The sequence below is a fragment of the Alligator sinensis genome, unplaced genomic scaffold (assembly GCF_000455745.1).
Source record: "Alligator sinensis unplaced genomic scaffold, ASM45574v1 scaffold1196_1, whole genome shotgun sequence".
NCBI classification, from domain to species: domain Eukaryota; kingdom Metazoa; phylum Chordata; order Crocodylia; family Alligatoridae; genus Alligator; species Alligator sinensis.
Window position 1 is genome coordinate 769,108 of NW_005842583.1, and position 22,111 is coordinate 791,218.

Below are 22,111 nucleotides of genomic sequence, written 5' to 3' on the forward strand. Positions count from 1 at the left end.
TTATGGTCAGACAAACCAAAATGCCATTGTGCACGTTAAGATCTGAAACATCTGGATAGGCTCTGAACTGTTGGTGGTATATCCAAGCTACATCCAAAATCTAACTTTTTAAAATTGTTCTCATCTACCCAGAAGACAGAAAGTGAGAATATCCAGAGCAAATGAGGACAGATAGCACTGAAGGTAAAATAAAAAACCAACCCCCTACTCCCCTGAAAATAACTTGATTACATTTTGCTTTTACATAGCCATGTTGATAATCAAAATGTCCTGGAAGACCTTGAATGCATTCACATAGTGAAAGGATTTTTCAAAATCATCAACAAACACTAGAGGATGGGACTGTTGGAAAAACTGGCTATTTGAGTAAGGGAGTATATGCTTCACATGGATCATTAATCTCACAATTGCCATCTGCACATGCATAAGTGAAGGCTGTTCTTTGTTTAGTAACATTTGCACAAAATAAAGTGTTTCCTGACCATCAGGTGAAATTTGCCATGAAAGAGTCACACTGAATAACATTTACTGTATTATTATTTTTGCTACCACCATACAGTATTACACAAAGGCCATGTTCAATATTGGGGCCCCACTACACAAGAATTATTCTAATTTCTCATCAAAATGTCCAGTATTTGGATTCAAAATTAATATTAATACATTCAGAATAGGGTTATGTAATGAATTCATACAAATAAATGAGGATACATGATACTTATCATTGTCATGGCACAAGGTCAACATTTTTGCATTTGTAGTTTCCCAACTTTCTCCCCATTTACTTCCTTCAACTACAGTATTAAAGACTAAATCCTAAAAAAAGAAAATTGATAAATAAAAATCAGTATCAAATGAGAAAGAGAGAATGTGCGCATCTTATATACAATATATACTACATACATACACACATCCCATCTGTATTAGATGCATACACATACATAATCATACCATTTCACTTATTTAATTTGAAAAAAAAAATGTTTTGATGCTTGCTCAGTTCTGCAGCCTACTACATGGATGATATATACACTGGACAAATGCTATCTTTGTTGTATTTCTCCATTAATAACATTAAAAAAAAACCAATTCACTGTTTAAGAAAAATGAAACGTACTTCCAGAATGTGATGATTGATATTTTAAACTATTTAAACTCTTGGTATTCTGTACTCAAAACCAGAAATGACAAGTTAATTTAGCCTAATATCACTAGTTACATATATTACACAATAGTCTGTAGTCAAATTGGTTATATTCTTTAAGTTTTCCTACTTCCGATTTCAGATTTTCTTAAAGGCTTCCAACTCCATGCAAAGAGTAATTCTGCTGTGTCTGTCTTTTAACTGGAACATCCAGTTGTCCAGTTCAGAATCAGACATACTCAAGCAAAGACACAATCATTTTGCACATGGAATACTGAAGTGGTGATTAATCTTCTCCCTGTACATTCTTGTCAAACGCTTACTTCACCTCTCACTTTATTCAGTTCTCAAAAACATCTGGCCTATAGCTCTTTTTTTCTCTATATGTTGCCTAATTTTTTTTTGTTAGTCATGAAAAAAAAAATGCTAAAACCAATGATGATGTGACTGTACCAGGTGCCTGATATTACCTCACACTAGACATTATCTTACAAAACAGTCAACCACTTATTTTGGCTGAGGTATATTTTCCAAAGCAGTAAAACTGAGTTTTCTTCCCCTTCCCCCACCCATCTTATTTTTATTTCACTTTTTAAGGGGCAGAAATAAAATAATAATGTCCTTTAAATAGCAATTTAAATCCCCAGAAAGTGTCTTTCTTCTGTTAACATTATATTCCAAAATGGTAGGAGGAACTTCTGTTATACAGTCAACTTACTCTCTCCCAGAAACAGCAGCCTTAATCATGGTGGGTTCTCTCCTAAACTGGAAGACGTCTAGCCACATTCATGTAGTGCTTGAGGCATGTTAGGCTATGTACAGATATTCATTTTCTCCTGGGATAGTTGCTGCTCTCCCAGGAGAAACTATGAGTGTACTGATATTTCCCCCAAAGTAAAAATGGCTGCTTGGGGGAGGGAAAAACCTAGGGACAACCAGAGTTAAATCACTCCAGGAGAGTTTCTCCTGACAGAACACATGTCTGTACAACTTATCCTTCTGAGAACAGGCACAGCATAATCCTCCAGCATCTCTGAGTGCTTTGCTCCTGCCCCTTCCCACGCCTGGGACACAGTGTGTTGCTCGGGCTGTGCTCTACTTCTCCAGCCAAGCAGGGAACAGAACGCACGCCCTTTACAATCCCACATTGTGCTGCAGGGAGGGAGGTGGACTCCGAGCAGTCTGCATCAGTCAATCAGGGTTGCCCTGTGTACTGACATTATTCTGTCTCCAGGCAGATTGAGGGAGCCTATGGAGCGTACCGAGACGTGTGCATAGGGGTGTCAGCACTGGAAGCGCTCAGATCTTCAAGGGCTTAGCATTCAAATGTCTGTTCAGGTATCCTTAGATGTTTTTCATCAAGAGAACAAACCCAGGAGAATTCTCCCAGGCCATTTATGTGTGTGTACATATCCTTAATTACCACAACTGAGAAACTGCCAAATAGCCTAGTCCTGAGCAAATTAGCCCACCTGTACAGACGTGGCTCCCCTACTACCATTTTAGGAATCAGCTGGCTCAGAGCATCAGAGTACACTTGAGGGTACTGCTGGGGACAGTAAGTCTTTCTTATAGACACATCCAATATTAATAATCGACATAGATAATATGTAGGCATCCATGCATTGCTTTTACACAGAAGTCTCAAAATGCTGTATTCCATGCTTACAGCACACAATCATTTCTTATAGTCTCCCTGAACCATTTTTCTCCTAAACCATCACTCAAACCCTTAGCATTACTAAACATCTTCAATAAAAGACATTTTCAAAGGGCTTTACAGCAACTGTATAATGTTTCAGTGTGAAATCTGGAACTCTAGGACCATAACATCAAAAGTTTGGACCATGAGACCTAATCCAAATTAATTAAAATAAATCCTTTTTCCATCTTTTTCTCTGTGTTTTTTCTTGTGTAGCTTGAGTTTTAAGAAGATTAAAAGTTTGTTGGCTTCTGCCACATATTTCATTTGTAGTATGTAAGCCTTGTAGGAAAGTTCATGTTTGGAAAATCATTAAACCAATATCTTTAAAGAGAAGGAAAAATATCCTAAATCTTTAAAAGTGGTTCTTCAAGAAACATTTTTTTTAAAAGTCTACCAAAATTAGAGTACCACAGACTCATAGGTACATTTGGGTATCCAAGGTTTCTAACTTTCTAGCACATGAGAATCTCTATTCAATTACTGAAGATTACAACTATCCTATTGCTCTGAAATACCGCTTAGGTCAAAGAGGTAGCATAACAAATCAATTAATGTCTTACCTGCCTCCCTTACTAATTAGAGACTCCCTCTCTCTTTTGCCTCTTGATATTTGAAACCTCCCCAGAAAATGGAGATGAAAGTACTGGAATTAACGTTTTCCTTTTTTGGGGGTGGGGTGGGGGGGGAGTGTTAATTGTTAACAAGTACAGATTGTGTTGAGGTGAAAGTGCATTAAAGGATTTCCTGTCCCTGATGTTTTTTTCCCCTTTTTATTCACTACTGTTAGCACAATACGTATTAGCACAAAGAGAAATTCTTCATCTAGTCTTCCCAAATCCCATTCTCAAAAACTCGGGTCCAGAATACTGGGCTGAGACATTCCTACAGCTCTTTCTTGCTTCAAGAAGTCCGTCTGCATCTCATACACTGTGAACCCTCTGCCATCACTCAGCTAATTTACCTTCGTATTCATGTAGCAATGCAACTCAGAATGGCCATTATGCTTTTGTATTAACAAATTTGCTCCATCGATGCATCTGAATTCACATCTATTCATTTAGTTCTCCATTCTCTTCTGCAGAAGTGTGGACTTGATACTCTTTGCTACATTTATGATGCCATATGTATTTGGCTTTCACTTTTTTCCTTCCTATCTTCAAATCACACCTCAAAAGCTACTCTCTGACTTTTTAGCTTTAGACCAACACTAAACCAAATCTGATCTCTCTACTTTCTCCAAACTATTTAAAGAAGGGACCCAAACAAAATGCTGAATACAAACTTCCCTGGAATTTAGGAAAGCTCAGAGATTGATTTGGATATGAATGTCACATTTGGCTCCTAAACTGACCCCCAAGTGTAAAATTTTTCAAGTTAGGTCCATTTTTTTTTTACATTTGTAGTTATTGCAATGTATCTATGTTTTACCTCTCACTACAAATTGCTTTGAGGTACAGATACTATATAGAAACAGTCAAATACTGAACTGAAGATACAGTACTGAACAGAAGATGCAATGTGGAAACCAAGTGAAAGTGCTGTCAGTAGGGTGGCCATCATAGAGGACATTCCGGTTTTCTGCTACTTTGTCCTCTGTCCTCTACTGAGGACACTAGCAGTTAGTCAATGCCAGAGCTGAAAAAAAAAAAATCTCAGCTTATTTCAGAAATCAGCTGGTACAACTGTCAGATTTAAGCCTAGTCTGGTTCCAAGTGAAGCCAGGTGTAGCTCTGTCACTGATGTGAATGTGTATGCAAAGGGATAGTACAAGCCTAATAAAAAAAAAAACAAAAAGAAAGCAGCATACACTGTTGTAGGGAGAGAAGCAAAAGTGAGGATTTTAAGCTGTCACAGCGAGGTGGATGGTGGGCTCTAGTTACTGGGTATTATAGCAATCACAATCATCTCATTATTTCCTTATGCTCCTTTGTATGTTAACTTTATCCACCTGTCATCTCTTATCTCATACTTAGAATGTAAACTCCTTGGGACAGAGACTGCCTTGCTGTTTGCACAGGGCTTAGCACAGTAAAGCCCTGATTCCTTTATGGGCCTCTAGGCATTATTACAGTACAAATACAATTATTTTCTTATAATATTTTTTTCCCAGAACAGCCAGAGCTGGAAACCCAAACACTGCAGCTCTGGGCTAATGGATGAGAACCAGGAAATGAAACTGATCTTACAGAGGGCAACAAAGTTTAAGTGATTTTTCCTGGCCCCATGGTCCATTTATTTTGGCTGTGCATTCTTTCCCAGGATTCATCCTTGAGCGTATACAGTAGACTTCATAAGAGGTTGCTGCACTGACATGTGTTTTAGTTCTTGGCTTATGGGCTCCTTTGGAGGATCTGAATATCTGCAGAGGATTTGGGTCTTTTGGCTCAGAAAAGATTTTTAGAAGTGTAATGATTTGTAGTAAAATAATTAGTATATATTGGGCAAATAATATATTTTTCTTAAACTAGCACAACTTTTTTAAAATCACTATTTTGTTTGCTTGTTAAATAAATTATTATTATAAAAACATGCATGCAGCATATTACCAAAACACTGTAGCTATTTAGTTGGAAGAATAATAGGGTGAATTTACCTATCCGTGCTTAATTAACTAACGTTAACGACACTACAAAAAATTAATCCATTTTGTTATGAGTGACTGAGTATTTATCTCTACAGGTGAGAGCTCAAAATGGCTCAGTGGGTATCTGGCTCATCCTATCTGGTCTTACACAAGAAATGGTTAAAAAAAAAAAAAGAAAGAAAAAGGGGGGGACGGGTTATATAATTTTGTGTACGTTTTCATCGAGCCAGCAACAACAATGGGGCACTTACTTACCATTTAACTTTACCCAATTCTTCTGTATGGGGCCCATAACCCACACACCTCTCCAACATACATCTTCCAAGTGAATGTAGGCAGGGATATTCCCTTTCTTCCATATTGCTAATTTGTTTCTCTCATGGATCTTTTCTTTTGGGTCAGTAAGCCAATCCCTGGGCCAAAAACTGATTGTTGTCTGTCCCTGCAGCTAGCAGTTATGCCAATGAATGGCAGGTGTTTAGGAGCCCTCCAGTTTGGTCCATAAATCCCCCTTTACTCTGTAAACCTAACAGGGCATTAACTCCCTGAAGCTAACAATAACAAATGCAAACTGTTCATATTTAAACATTTTCCCTTATCTCTTCTCAAAAAGTTAAGAAAATTTAAAAAACCTCCAAACCTCTCCTAGCACTACATACTACAATTACTTTAAAAGCTTGTTCATTCCAGTACTTAATTAATTTAGAGCTCAAGTGTTGGCAGGTTTGCAAACAGGGGGAAAGTTTCTAAACACTGCATCTTAGTACAGTCAAAACTATGTCAGCCTCCAGCATGAAACCAGTTTCAAAAAATGCTGCACCAGTGTCCTCTTTCCTCTCTCCCAATTTGCTTCAGACCTGGTCCCATACAACGAAATCTTTCATTTCCATGGAAAATACCTGGACCACTAAATTCCTCTCTGACTTTTACCACTCAGGTAATGCTTAGTGAGGAAGACAGACAGCAAACACTGGGTGTCAGACCTGGACATAATTTATTAAGAGTTTTAAGATAACCATTTTGAGGGTACACCCACAAAATCCCCCCCTCTGCACCTTTATAAAGGTATGTCACCTTTATCTTTATGCTTCCAGGCTTTTAGTGGCTTGTGCCGTACTGTTACTGCACTTTGTATGTTGTGTGGTAGGAACTGCTGGTTTTTCCCCCAAGGTAACTGATAAATCGACCTAAGCTCTAAAGAGGGCAGAAGTTCAGACCTGACCCTGTGTTTAGCTTTTCCTATTGGCTAACTCTAGGTGGCTTTCTCTGCAGCCTCCAGCCTCTTTTGATCCCCCTTCAGAGGCACGTTACAGTGTCATGTTACACCTTGCGCTTAGGATATATTAACTTGCACTTGTAACGTGAGCCTCTGTGCTCTCAAGCAGTAAAACATGTGCTAAGTGTGATCATATCATAGCAAAGTTACAACTTTTTGTTGGAGGAGTTTCTCCAGGTTGTATTAGGTAGCATGCATTCAGCTATCATTGGATTGCTCCCTTGAGGTCATATGAGCAGTTGTGATCCATGGGATTCAGTGGCAGGTGCAGTACCCGTTCCTAGGCTCAGCTCTCTTTGCCTCCCTCTATTTGCCACTGGTGGCAGAGACCCAGCTCACCTCAGCACACCTGGGATGGGTTTGGCTGGACTGGCCAGGCCATTGCTGGGCACACTGTGGGGAGGACACAGGCTCCAGGTGTAGGGAGGGTGTTCATCCTCACAGGTGGACACACAAGTGCAGCACCCAGTGCTAGGATCAGTGGCTGGGTGAAGGTGGAGGCATGGGTGGGGCAGGGCTCAATGGTCCCAACTGTCCTGGATGCAAGGGCTGGGGAGATCCTGCTGTACTGGTGCCTCACTGCATTCACAGCCTGGCCAGAGCCTTCCTGCAGGCAGGCATGGTGCCCACCTGCCCTGCTGTGCCTCATGCCACTTGGTCACTGCTCTGGGTGCAACCAGCTGGCAAGTCTGCCCAGGTATTGCAGGCAATTCTTCTGACTCCAAGAGGGGAACCCAGTCCTTTTAGGGTGGCTTCTATGATGCAGTTCAGTGAGGCACTGTCTCCAGGCTGCCACTCTGATGAGGGAGCTTTTCTCCTGCCTGCTGCATGTTCCTCACTTCTAATACTTGCTTTTAATATGTCTGGGATGCTGCAGAGGAGAAAAAGCCACCTTGAGCCTGTGCAGAGAGGGCCGAGATCATAATAAGCATTACTGGTGTCACTGCTCAGAACACGTGCTAACATCTAATTTGGCATGGTAATGCTTCCTACCATCATAGATAAAATAGGTGCTAAACAGCCCATGCAACGAGGCCTAAATTCTTCCCTTCGACAATGCAGAGAACCAAGGCAACTAACCCACATTCCTTTGAATCTCTCTTCACATGCCTATTTCTGAGGCATGCCACAGCTTAAATTGGAGGTACCTAACTGGATTCTGCCCAGGCATAAAAGAAAAAGCAAGCACAGACTCACACACCCAGGCATGGCACAAAAGTAAGGGTTGCCTATGCATTAAAATTATTCTGGAAGAAGGTAGGGTTTGTATTTAAAACAGAGTAGTTATCCCTAAATAAAGCTGATCACCTTCCCCATCCGCCATAAAGCTGGCAAGTCAGTCAGCAACACTGAAGTCCTTGACTTCAGGAAAGCCGACTTTGACAAGTTCAGGTGGCTTGTCAGTGAGGCCCTAAGGGACCATGACCCCAGGGGGAGGGGAGTTCAGGAAGAGTGGTTGCTCCTCAAGGGAATGATCCTCAATGCACAAGCTAATTCTATTCCATCTTGGAGGAAAGGCAGCAAGAGGGCACAGCAGCCCCCCTGGATGGAGGATGGGATTCACCTCCAAGGAAGAATATTCTGCACTGGTCTGGTCCTGCAGGGAGCAAACCAGGAAAGCCAAGGCTGCAACTGAACTCCAGCTAACTTTGAGTATCAAGGACAATAAAAAGTCCTTTTTCAGCTATGTAGGGAGCTGGAGGAAGAGCAAGGGCAACATTGGACCCCTGCTAAACCATATGGGACAACTGACAACTTACCTGGGGGAATGTTTGTTCACCAGAGCACCCCAAAGGATGATGAGGTCGAACGGTTATAAACTACTGCAAGACCATTTCAGGCTGGACATAAGGAAGAATTTCTTTACTGTCCGAGCCCCCAAGGTCTGGAATAGCCTGCCGTCAGAGGTGGTTCAAGCACCTACATTGAACACCTTCAAGAAAAAAATTGGATTCTTATCTTGCTGGGATCCTATGACCCCAGCTGACTTCCTGCCTTCGGGAGGGGGGCTAGACTCGATGATTTTCCAAGGTCCCTTCCAGCCCTAATGTGTGTGAAATCTAGGAAATCCATGTGTAGATCTAGGAGAGATACTAGGAAACATTAAGTGTAAATTCCCTAGCTTGTGAAGGGTTAAACTGAGCATGCTTTACCACTCTTTTAATATAGAGTTTGAGCCATATCCTGAGTGAAGCTAAGCAGCCTCAACTCCAACTACAGCAAATGGATGCTGAGGGTAATCGGTCCCTTTAAGGTCAAGACATGCCAACAATAGATATCTCTGTACAAAGACATTGTTTATATGCAGCAGTTCTCATAATTCACAAAATCCCTGGCATCACACCATAGGATTTTCCTTAAGATGCAGTCACTTCTCCTCCAGATCCAGTTTTTCACGTCCTGGTAGCAGCTGACCCTACAACCATTTTCAGACATAAAAGTCACTGTTTTCTTAACCTGAGAGTGCCCTACTGTAAGCACGCTCATCAGGCAGCTGCACTCTTAGTCCAAACCTCTTGGGAAGGAGCAGAGGTTACTAAAAAGTTTCACTAGTGGAACTTTACCAATGTTAGGACAGTGCACCCTGGTGGATTGCTGAGAAAAATCCCACTTAACTCATGCCATCCTCATTGACCTTGACAGAGAAGGTGATGGGATAAGACTCCTGTAATCATGATCCATTTGGTAGCCTGATGAATGAGAATGGAACTTAGTCTCCACACTTATAAGCATGGCTAAACCAGTATAGTCATAATACATGGTCATTATTATGCAAAGCAGATACATGTGAGAATACAGAGAAGGAGCAAACAAGGGCAATACAAAAGTACCATTTTTGCCAAGTCTCTTTCAGATGAGCTACTTCCTTGTTTTTCCTTAGACAAGATGATTTTTTTGCTAAATTTTTATTCATTCCTTTCTTATTTCAAAAGATCTTAATAGTTAAATATGGGGAGGTGGGATGGAGCCAGTTTCCCTGAAGTTTAAGTCAGCAATCTTCCAACAGAGGACAGCTAAGTGTTAATTGATATGGAATTTAATTTCAGCCAGACCTTGGCAGCCACTCAGACAATAGTGCCTTTTGTCAAAAGCATCTCAGAGATGTTAACTCCTGGTTGGAAAACTGGTTTTCAGAAGCTCAGTAAGAGAGACCATCCCATAGACCAAATTTACAGAACAGTGAGCAGTAGTTTCTGCAAATGAATGTTTACAGCTGGCTGGTTTATATTAGTTTATTATGTAAGTTAATGGCAACCAGGTTTCTAGTAAGAAATCCTAATATAAAATTCTCCAAAATCAAAATTTCTTCTTAATACTATTATTCTTCAAGTAATGATTTTTATAAGCCATGATTGTAACTGTATTTTTCAGCCAGCGCCTTTGCACAACATCCTTACTAAATCTCACAGAACGAGATAATACAAAACTGAGTTGACCTGTGAAACCTGGTTGTACAATCATAAATGTTCAGTGTTCCAAACACAGAGGGAACGAACAAGCCCTGAACTGAACTATTATAAGAAAAAGATTCCTCCATGTTCTCCTGAAGATTTTATATTTATGGAGATAGAAAGCACCATCAGGAAACAAAGACATGGTATTTCAGTATCCCATCTCTATCAACAGTCTGTTTAGAACAGGGATTGGCAACCCCTGGCACACATGCCAAAGTATGGCACATGAGGTCATTTTCCTTGGCATGCTACAGCCAACCTGGACTCTGGGCATCTTCTGCCAGCAGCTACCTAGAGCCTGGGCCAGCTGCAGCTGGCAGGCTGCAAACAGCTGCATAGGGCTCTGCAGCCCCAGCATCAGTTCAAGGCTTGCAGCAGCTGTGCACATACCTCTGGGCACATGGCTGGGAAGGCCTGGAGCAGCGCAACCCCCACCATCTGCCCAGAGGCACGTGTGCAGCTGCTACTGCCATGAAGCTGGTGCCAGGGCTGCAGAGCCTGGCACAGCTGCTTGCAGCCTTCCAGCTGCCCGCAGCCTTCCAGCTGCCCAAAGCCTGGACTGGCTGTGGAAAGCAGCCAGGAGGCTACAAACAGCTGTGCTGGGCTCTGAAGCACTGGCACCAGTTCCACGGTGGTGGTGGGTGCACATGCAGCTCACAGCACTTGACAGGAAACCTACCCTGTCAGCACAACCCTGACTCCTCCCCCACCATCCACCCCAAAGCATGCATGCAGCCACTGCCAGCAATGAGGATTGGGCCCTATGTGGCTCCCCCATCTCTGGCATGCCAAAGCAAGGCATGGGTGCGGGTTGGGGCGATTGTGGCACTGTGGCCAAAAATGTTGCTGATCTCTGATTTAGAAGCTTCACTGAAAGACAAACCCCCCCCTAAACAAACCTGGTCGCTTATGAATCATGGAAAATACCATTTTTTAGCAACCCAATTAGTGATATGCTTGTATCTGAAGCATGGGAACCTATCATGTTGCCTTAGCTAAATTAAATTTTAGATGCTATTTTCTATATTCTTGGTATTAAGAGGGGGTTAGGATGGTGTGGGCAACAAGGTGCATGGTTGACAGCCCAAAGTTTGCAAGTTCAAGGCCACAGTAGAAATGCTCAATGGCAAAGCCCTGTTAGATTCCAACAAATCTGCATATTCTGCTAAATATCTTGTTACAAAAGCACAAAAAAAGCAAAGGTATTAAAAGAAACTAGCCTGAATAAAAAATAGCCTGACAGAATCAGCCAAAACTGAGAGAGAGAGACAAAGAAGGAAAGAAATAGATGGTTGAATATTGTATCCACCCTTCTTTGATTTCAGCTTTCCATTTTGCTATACAGACTGCAGCACTAAATTATAGTAGCTCAAAAAAAATAAATTAAATCAGGAACCTTCTTGCTATTCCTTGGCTTGAGAAAATTCATTACATATTTGTAGTGGTGCTGAGGAAGGGAAAAAGAAAATTTTCCGGTATAGATGTCTCAATATCACACCCACAAATCCACCCCCTCTCCCACCACATTTAACTAATGTACAGGATTAGATCATTAGAACACACCACCACACACAAAATCTATGACTACATTAAAAATCGACGGAGGAAGAAAAAAAAGACACAGAAGCCAGGAAACCTATGACCTTGGGCCACCAAAGCACTCAGCCTTGTTGCATCAGTGGCTACAAGACAAAGCCCACAATTATAGTCTCCCACAACATACTGGAATGGGATGCTCTTACACCCACCCAGATGATACTTCAAAATTAGACCATATCGCTACCTTATTAGTGGCATACAAAATTAGTTGCAGCTACCTACATCCAGTAGCCCATCTTGAGGAAATAAATATTTTCTTAGCAATATGGAACATCCTTTCCTTGTTACAGAGCCAACCAGACAGACCACCCACAGCTTCGTGCCTACATATGGTGAGATTGTATCCATCTTTTAGTTTCAACCCTATGTTGTTTAACTGAAGTTTCCACTGTGTCACCTTTTTTTTTTTTTTTGAGGAGTGTTAAAATTTATCCTTTGGGAAAACAAATGAGCTACTAATATAGGGTTTGATTCAGCATCTATCAAAGCTACCAGAAAAGCTCCCATTGACTTCAACAGTTCAGGAACAGATGCTTAATACCATGCATTCCTCCTGGATATAGCTCCGTCTGCGAACCTCAATCTAAGTTGCAGCACAAAGATCTGTACCAATGTTTATCTCAGATCCTCCCTTGGTAAGGTAGGTAGCAAGTAATATTGTATACTCCTGAGCCCTCAGAACCATCTATAGAGGTTTTTCAGTCCTGGCCTTTAAAACCCTCCTTCTGTTCAAATCCTGGACCCCTGTTCAGTTCTGCCAACACATTACAGTTTTAACTTATAGATGGATCTTGCCTCCATGAATTTGTCCAATTTCCTTTTGAACTGGCTTAAACTGTCAGCCTCTATCTAAAGCATTCAAACAAAAACAAGTAGCCAGGCACTGATTAAATAGATAAATAAATAAATGGTTAACAAGCAAGATCTCAGAGGTTAAATTCTAGTGTAAATCTCACTGGACCTCCCGCCCTCCCAGCCCCAACTTTTGCTGCATTTTGTTTTTTATAGTAAAACTGGCATTTATATAATTTGGCCTAAATTTAAAATTGTGGCTATTCCCATGGAGTTAATTTAATAAGTACACTACGAGACCATTAAAAACCATATACAAAGTGCACTGTCCCCCAAATTACCAATAAATCTTAAGCACTAAAATCAGCAAGAGGATATACATTCTCCAGAGGGGATGCATAGGCATTTTCATCTCTATTCTTACAGGTGCTGTATGCTTCCCTGAGGATTGAGCAGTTTCACCTATTCGGGATATCTTGCCTCTGTTTGAGGATAGACTGTACAGGTTTCCCCTGATGACAGTTGCCATTAGCACATGCTCATTTAATGATTTTTCTTGCATTTCTGAAATTCTTTCCTTCTAGTGAACAGGTAAGGTTACTCCTGTCATAACCCTTTACATCATAAGGAGCTAAGTCGCATTCAGGTAAGATATCCCTCATCACACCCATTAGATCAAAGAGTTTCCAAAACAAAGACTTTTTTGGAAACTAGGAGGAGTCATTGATCTTCCATCCTCTGGTTAGTATTCATCCCATATGATGCATGCCATGATGGATGAGAAGAGCATCCTGCAATTATCTTGCAGTTAGCTCAGATGTGAAGGTTCATAAATTACTTCATGAAATAATATGAAACTCATGTAATATTACCACAGGGCCATAGCTCTACAACATATTTTCTATATAAAGAGAAAAGCTCATCCAGCTGAAGATAGTAACCTCTGGGAGGTCTATTTCAATATACAGGAATATAATGACACCTCCTGCAAGGGCTCTGTCTAGATAGCTCTATAAGGAACAGGATGACATTTCAAGGTTGTGGTCTTTGACCTTGTCGGTTTGAAATTATGTCAAGATCCGAAGGAAACGTTTAATGTTGGGAATTCATTAAAGCTTCCTTTTCTTGGACATACTAAAGAACACTATATTACAGAAACTTAACCTTTTTGCTTTTTCACTCTCCATAAAACCATCAAGGCTATGTTTCACTGATTTAACATGGTAGTTAAAACTATGGGCTTTGCATCAGCCAGTAGAGCAATTTCTACTTACTGACTTATTTCTACTTTTGACTCCTTTTGACATTCATGCCATTAATTATCTCTTCATACAAGTCTGACAGACTTACCCAATCGAGCTCCAACGTGTCCAGGGGTTTGAGAATCCTCAGTTCCGACTGGTGGAGACGGCTTGAGCCTGTAAACCGAGCAAGCAGCTGGGTGGGCAGTGCATGGATCAGCTCACAGAGAGCCGGCCCTGGGAGCAGCTCGAGGCTGCTTGGGCCCCACATGGTACACAGGTCGGCACATGGAGAGCTGACCTCGAGAGCAGGTTGAGGCTGTTCAAGATAGCTCCAGCTCTAGGCCGAGTAACCAGAGCCTTGCAGCGTGTCTCTGCATTAAACTAAAAGAGCCCCAGGGCCCAGGAAGGGGAAAAACCCCTGGCGTGAGGCCAGGGAAACAGAGTCCGCAAGGGCTCAGCTCTCGTAGGAGTGCCTGGTGCCCAGTGTGGGGCACCGGGCCATTGAGAGGAGCCGGAGGTGCTGCTGGAGAGAGGCCCTTGTGGGACTGGTCACCAGAGGATGAGTCCTGTCTGCTTCAGAGCAGGAGCGGGAGTTGCTGGGGAAGTGGGTCCCACAGGGTAGGCGGGCATGGGACAGGAGGGTCTAAAGCCTCCACCCTCCTCCATTGTGGGAGGGAACATGTCCACATCCTGGGACCCTAAAGGGGAGGGGCTCCGGGGAACACCCCATATTTTGTGATTGATGTTGCTTTGTACTGTAGAAGTTTATATAGTTATGGGTACCCCTTAAGGGAGTTTATATGGGTTTATCCGACTTCATTACCTATATGTGTTTACTGCCTATTATTGGAACTTACCTGTATTGATGCCTGCGTAGGTCTATTGCATTGTTACCTCAACTTACCTGGGTTTTTCTAAGTTGATGCTTGTACGTGTTTATTGTGTTGATGCCTTGACTTACCTGTTCCAGGGTATTAATGTTCATCTGTGCAGGGGGTTAATTATTGCCTATGCTGGGATTCACCTGTTCTGTGTTTTGCAGTCCCTCAAAGTGGTGCAATGTGTTGGTTGTAGGTTATTGTGTAAGGTGTCACGTACTAGTTCTACTGTAAATATTTTGTGTCTATTTTTTATATTTATTTTGTATAGCAATAAATTTGTATATAGGTAAGTGCTTTGTCCTAGCCTGACTCTATAGAGAAAAGAGGGAACTGCTCCCCAGTGGCAGGCCCCTCTCACAGCACTCCTGCCTGACCACCCCATCCCTTCCACTTGTGGACAGGGCACACCCCTGGGTCTACCCAGGCTACACAAGTACTAATTTTAAGCCTGTCTGGCTGTGGATGGAAGCCAGTGTTGCTGAACATGGAAATGGTACAAAACTGTTCCCAAAATTTTAGTAAAATATCCATTGGCCTCATTTAATCAAAGCTATTGATCACCTGGCACCAGAGTGCAACTCCAGATAGGGTTGAAAAATGTGTAGATAACTCAGAGCAACAGAAGGCATCTACCAGATTTTCTCTGGTATCATATTCCTCTCTATTGTATGGCAAGAGTTGGAATTATGAGTCAAATTTCATGACAGTTCCAGATAACCTCAGCTTTCCATAACATTTTCTATGGTATCTGGAAACTGAGCCTGAAAACCCAAATGCCACCATAGGTTATGGCTGGACACCAGACTGAAAACGTACTGAAAAGAATAGTGTTTGAAATAAAGTTTGGGATTCTCCTCAGAAAACGTCTGCAGGAGGAAGATCCAGTTCAGCCCGCCAGCCACTGTAGGAACCAAAAATAAAAATAAAACAGGAAACTTCAGTGGGAGCGGAGTTCCCCAGGGAATGAGAGGTCTAACTCTTTCCTCAAACTGAAAGCAGACTCCAGCACCAAGAAGAACCACCTCAGGATTTGGCCCGCTGGGAAATGAGAGAGATTAGCAGATCCCAAATTAAACCAGTTGGAGCTGGGAGAGCTATAATGTCCCATTTGGAAACTTTTACTTGATTACTTGGGGTCGTGTGAGCCCAGCGTATGCTCCTGCCAGTGGTGGGGGGTCAGACTAGATGATCTATTTAGGTCGTTTCTGACCCCTAACTACCATGAAACAATGAATTCTTGGGTGTTTTCCTCTTTTGGCTACACAAACCTCACCCCCCTCCAAAAAAATCAATATCAATAGAATGAAAGTAAAACAATCCCCCTGCCCAAATATAGACTGAAGTAAAACCAAATTCCAGATTATATTCCTTAATCTCTCTTCCATTTAGGCATAACTGAGTCATCAATTCTTCTTCAGAGACTGGAAGAATGGACAGGACATACTTCCAGCTATATCTTATTCCATATTTCTGGGAATAACATGGCAAACACATGTTTGACCACTAATTTAAAGACACAGGGAGGAACCATTGAGAAGCATGCTGAGGACTAGCCCAGGATAATATTCTTTGACTCAGATGATCTTGTGCAGCTACTCTTTCAGTTTGTCAGTCTGGAAAATGTTCCACGTTTAAGAGAAACATTACTGAGGAATTTTTAATCATAATGAAATTACTTTTTCCTCGCTCTTTATATTAAAACTATATATTACAATTATATGGCACTTTTTTGTCCTGTAAAATAAATAAATAAATAAATAAATAAATAAAAAAAAAATGATTAAGCTCTTTACAATTTTTCTGACTATTGCATCCTGAAACACAAAGCTTCTAGAATCAGAGGCCTGCAAGTACTTTCACCAAAGGCACAGTGGGCAAAAATACAATCTGGCTCTTTATTGCTACACCATACTAAGGACAGGAAATGCTTCTGGATGTCAGACAAGATACAAAGGCACACAAGAAAACCCATCAATCAAGTACAAATCCCCTCTTCCCCTTTTTTTCACCATAGATGCACTTTGGAAATGAACACCAAACTCAACATGGAGTTTTGCTTGAGTTAAAAACTGCAGGATTAGTCTGTTTCTTAGTTTCCTTTTTTCCTATGAAGAGATATAGTAACAAGGAGCAAGGGCATGTACATCTGAAACTGTATAGGGAAAACCAGCAAATAAAAGTTGGCAAAGAGCTAGTTTATTGCAGGGAATAAAGATCATACTGCATTTGATTCTGAAGGCCTCCATCCCCCACATTACTAAGCTATACTGGGATACAAGATGGAACTGTGCGCTAGGTAGTGGTATTTACAATGCCTCCAGGAGCAAAAGAAACACTCACCATAACAACATGTGCTATACCGTTTCTATTGCCAAGCACCACCCAGAAAGAGGGGAGTGCTCAGATCCTCTTAGAAATTCCTCATCAGCTAGCAGCCTTATGCCCAAACAGACATAGGTATAGTCAAGATGATTAGCATATGATATTATAAAATATCTATTCATTACCAGACATCCCAACTAGATGCTCCCAATATCTAATTCATACATACAGCTTCCCTCTTTGCCTCTTCCCAGTTGGGACTGAACTTGGAATTCAGCTGCAAATATTTCAACATTGATGATTCACCATTTAAAGGACATCCAGGGAGGTTCTACAGTACCTCCAGACCAAGTTCTCTCCTCTGTATTTCCTTAGCTTGCATGCAGGCTTATTACCCTCCAGGGAGAACTAAGTTAGAACACGTCCAGATACCACTGAGTTCCAGGCCTATGCCTGTACTGATGGACCCTGGAGTTCCTAATGATTATTACATACTGGAATCAGCTGAATGAGATGCTAAATTGCAATCTCATTCCCACACTGAGCCTCTCCACAGACACAGCTGATGTTGATCCTCAAGTAGAAGAATGGGAGGAGGAAGGAAGATCCATCTGTTGCTCGTTTGACTCAGAGAAACCACTGACTTTCTGATCTGAAAAATAACCTGAATAAAATAGAGTATGTTAAATAATGTCCTCCACCCTTTCATTTAAAAGTGGTCACTCTCCATGAATCCAAAAACGTAACTAAAAAAATAATGGTATATCCTGTTGCAAAATAGCCCCTTAAAATAAATCTTCTTTTCCTCAGTTATTGCAGATTTTTAAACCTTATTCTTCCTAGAAAGATTGGCAAAAATCTTCTTTAATATTGAGCTCTCTTAGGAGTAATATGGCTGATGCAGCATTACACGTTTAGGCTCCAGATTCAAATAAAAAAAATGTTACCATGGCAAAGAGTCTTGTTGCAAGGACAACATAAACAATGCAAGGTTAAAGAAAAAAACATAAAAGTTCCCCAAAATATTTCAGAAGCCCTGCTATAGTGTAGGATTTTTCTTCTATTACATAATGGTGAGTTTGTTGCTGCTTTAGCAGAGTGACTGTGATGACACAGCCTAGACACTTAGGAACACGTAGAGAATGTAAAAGCTTAATTGAGAATGCAAATTTCTAAATCAATACTCCTCTGAGACCATGTTCTCACATATCTATGCCCATTTGTTAATGGAACACTGCTTTTATTACTGTTGGTATTACAGTGTGTTGTGAGTCCCACATCGGGGATCAAAGAGAACTCCACTGTATAAGGTGCTGCACAAATGTTGTTAAAAGGCAGGCTGTGCTCCAAAGTGTTTATAATCTTAGTGATAAGAAACTGCTGGTTCAAGAAAACAAATGAGATTATGGATGGTGTGAAAGGAGAATGTTTGATAAAGGAACAGTAATATGAGCACAGTTGTTCATATGCTTTAATGTGCAACCTGTCTACCTGTTATCAATGAGTATTATTCTGTAGGCATCAAAAAACAAGTTTGTTTTAGGGAAGATTTGAAAAAAGTATCAAGTAATACCTTTATAGGCTTGGGGATGGATTGTACCACATATGAGAGAGAGGCATGAGAAAAAAACACGAAGGTGCTTATGAGAGTAAACTAACAGGTAGCAAAGCTAGGTTTGAGGTTAAAAGGTTTTCTCCATTGATGGAGAAATAATACCCAATTAGTAGGGCAGGGCTAAATTGGAAAAGATAAGAACAAGTCAGTAGAAAGGCTCCAGAGGCATGTGTGACATAGTCAAGTTGATAGGCCAGGATGATGATCTAAGCCACAGATTTTGTATGGATATTGGAAGGGTGAGGCCGCAAGAACCCAGGCCAGAGACAAACAGATTGCTATACTCGAGATGAACTGAGGAAGGCTGGAAAAAGCATTGTGTTTGTGTGGAGAAAGGAGAGATCAGATCTTGCCTATGTTATGTAAAAAGAAGCAGCGGGATTTGCATGTGGCCGAGAGGGGGCAGTCTAAAGAGAGGACAGAGTCACAAGGAGGTGGCCCAGATTACAGGCTGGGGCAGTTAAGAGCAGTAACAGAATAAAAAGAAAATGCAGAAAAGGTGTACTGGGATTTGAGGGGGGGATAAGGATCCAAGAAGAAAAGTATGCAAAATGGGTAGGAACTTCAGAAGGGGGTGATAATAGGAAATGAGTAGAGTAAGCAAGTCAGTGAAGATGATGATGAGAGCAGGAGAAGGAAGTCAGTCCATGATGGAGCAGTGTGGTCAGAGCCATAAGTGAATGGCAGAAAGACACATAAACCATTAAGCTGTGAAAGAGTAAATGATCAATTTCCTAAGCAGGATATTAAGGTGGAAAGACTATAAAGCCAGAGAGGACTACTGTGACCACTTAAGCTGCCCTCTGCACAATACTGGCCATAGCTCTTCTCTGAATTAATTCTTTGAACTTGTGTGTTAATTGGTATAAAGAAATACATTTATTGCATATATATTATCTTCCACAAACATCAGTGAATGAGCAGTCTTGCAATCATCCACAGTGCATCCCCAGCACAGTTGGGGCTTTTCAGGCACGTGGCCATCTTGGTGTAATTTCCAGATATCAGTCAGGTATCAGTCATTGCATGGTGGGATGGGCCTACAAAGTTCTGCGGGAATGATAAAGCTGCGTTGTTTCTGGCTTCCTGTCAATGTTGAAGGAAACTGCTGTATTCTGCATTGATTTACCTAGATCTGTGCTAACCACTTGCTTACTGGTGTTCTATCTACTACATTCAATACTTAAAAATGGCCTGAGGCAGCTGTTTTATGTGGATTCAGAGCCACATTAAAGAAGTTAGAGGTCCTACACGCACCAAAACCCAGGCCTCTCTGGGACTCTGTATTCACTATAAAATAGTTCTCTATTCTTAACTAACTATAACCACCCTTGCTCCAGGAGGCAGAAGGAGCAGTATATGAACCCTTTGACAGCAGCATCTCTGCCCCAGACTGGCCTCCAGCTCTTTTTAATTTTTTTTTTTTAATTTTTTGAAAGCTAAGATTCTCATAGTAAAAACAAGACTGGTGGGGATCTCTGTGGGTCACCTAGTATAGCCCCCTAGCAGGATCATTAAAAAACTTCCAGTGACCTAAATATTCCACCACCCCTTCACCATCCTCCTAGCTTCACCACCCTACTAGCTAGAAATTGCTTCCTAACATCCTTGTGGCAATTTAAGTTCATTACTTCTTGTCCTGTTCCCTGTGGACACAGAGGACAATTGATCCCCATCCTCTTTTTGTATCTGAAGACTGTTATCAAGCTCCCCTCAGTCTTCTCTTCTCTAGACTAAACAACCCCAGTTCTCCCAACCTTTCTTCATCTGTCATGTTTTCTGAACCTCTAATAACTTTTGTTGCTCTCCCCCAGACTTTTTCTATTTTTACCATGTTTTTCTGGAAGTATGGTGTCCAAAACTGGACACAGTACTCTAGATGAGGCCTCACCACTCCTAAATAGAGTGGAAGGATCTTTTCCTATACTTTGCGTATGACATGTCTACTAATAAACTCCAGTATGCTGTTAGGTCACTTTGCAATGGTGTTAAACTGTTTCTGTAGCTTGTAATCCACTATAACCCCCAGGTCCTTTTCTGCAGTGCTGCAGCCTAGCCAGCCATTCTCCATTTTGTATTTATGCATTTGATTGTTTCTTCTTAAGTGTAGTTCTGGCCCTTGTTCTTATTGAATTTCATCCTATTTATTTTGGACCATTTTCCCAATGTATCAAGGTCATTTTGGATGCTAATCCTGCCCTATAAAGTGTCTACTACCCCACCCAGCTCAGTGTCTTCCACAACTTTACTAAGTGTACACTCAATTCCATCCTTCAAGTCATTAATGAAAATATTTAACAGTGCTGACCCCAGGACAGATGTCTGGGGAATCCCATTTAATACCTCCTCCCAGTTTGACATGGAGCCACTGATGACTACTCTTTGAGCACAATTATCCAACCAGTTATTCATTTACTTTATAGTAGTGCATTTAGACTGCGTGTCCGTAACTTACTTATGCAGATGTTGGGAAAGCAGTATCAAAAACCTTACTAAAATAAAGATAGATCACATCTACTACTCCCCACATCCACAAAGCTCATCACCCTGTCACAAAAGGAAACCAACCTGATTTCCTTCTCTGACAAGGGAATGGGCTTTGCGACAAGAAGAATCAGGTGATGTGATACAACTCAACTTTAGCAATCGCAGGACTCCCAGAGTCCTGTCCTAGAGCTGATTCCCTTGACATGTGCTTCACAGGCCTATACTAAGGCCTTTGATCTGGTATCCCATGATGTCCTCACAGGGAAATTGGAGGATTGTGGGCTTAACTGCTCAACAGGTAGGTGGGTAGGAAGCTGGCTGCGGGGTAGGACCCAGAGAGTTCTAACGAACAGATCCGTGTTCTCCTGGAGAGAAGTTGCCAGTGGTGTCCCTCAGGGGTCTGTGCTTGGTCCAGTGCTTTTCAATATCTTTATCAATGATTTGGATGTGGGGGTGAAAAGCTCACTGACCAAGTTCACGGACGACACCAAGTTAAGGGGGAGCATGGTCATGCTTGAAGATAGGCTGCAGATACAGGGGGACCTGGACAGGCTGGCAAGTTGGGTGGATCAGAACCAGATGAAGTTCAACATTGAGAAGTGTAAAGTGATCCAGCTGGGGACGAACAACCCCTAACACAGTTACAGGCTCGGTGGTGTCAAACTGACTAGCACCACGAATGAAAGGGACCTAGGGGGAATAATAGACCATCTTTTGAACATAAGCTGTCAGTGCAATGCTGTAGCCAGCAGGGCAAACAATACTGTGGCATGCATCAACTGATATATCTAAAGCAAAACCAAGAAAGTGATTCTTCTGCTTTACTCAGAATTGGTAAGACCACAGTTGGAGTACTGCATCCAGTTCTGGGTGCCACACTTGAATAAGGCCGTGGAAAAGCTTGAGAGAGTCCAGAGAAGAGCTACCGTATGATCAGAGACTTGTAAGGCAAGCCATACGAGGAAAGGCTGAGGGACGTGGGGCTCTTCAGCCTAAAAAAGAGAAGG

At 41.6% G+C, this 22,111-nt stretch overlaps 1 long non-coding RNA gene across 4 annotated transcripts in view; it reads right to left on the reverse strand.

The window, feature by feature from the left end:
- The window catches only part of LOC106722721, a 40,602-nt gene extending 23,157 nt beyond the window's left edge, over positions 1 to 17,445 (reverse strand). The window contains exon 1 of one of the 4 annotated variants that reach the window (XR_001358721.1): positions 17,343 to 17,445. This is a non-coding gene — a long non-coding RNA (uncharacterized LOC106722721). Of the gene's footprint in view, positions 1 to 17,020; positions 17,095 to 17,231; positions 17,284 to 17,308 lie in introns of those variants that run through there. The other 3 variants (XR_001358722.1, XR_001358723.2, XR_001358724.1) reach the window with 3 other exon arrangements.
- Positions 17,446 to 22,111: the final 4,666 nt, after the last annotated feature.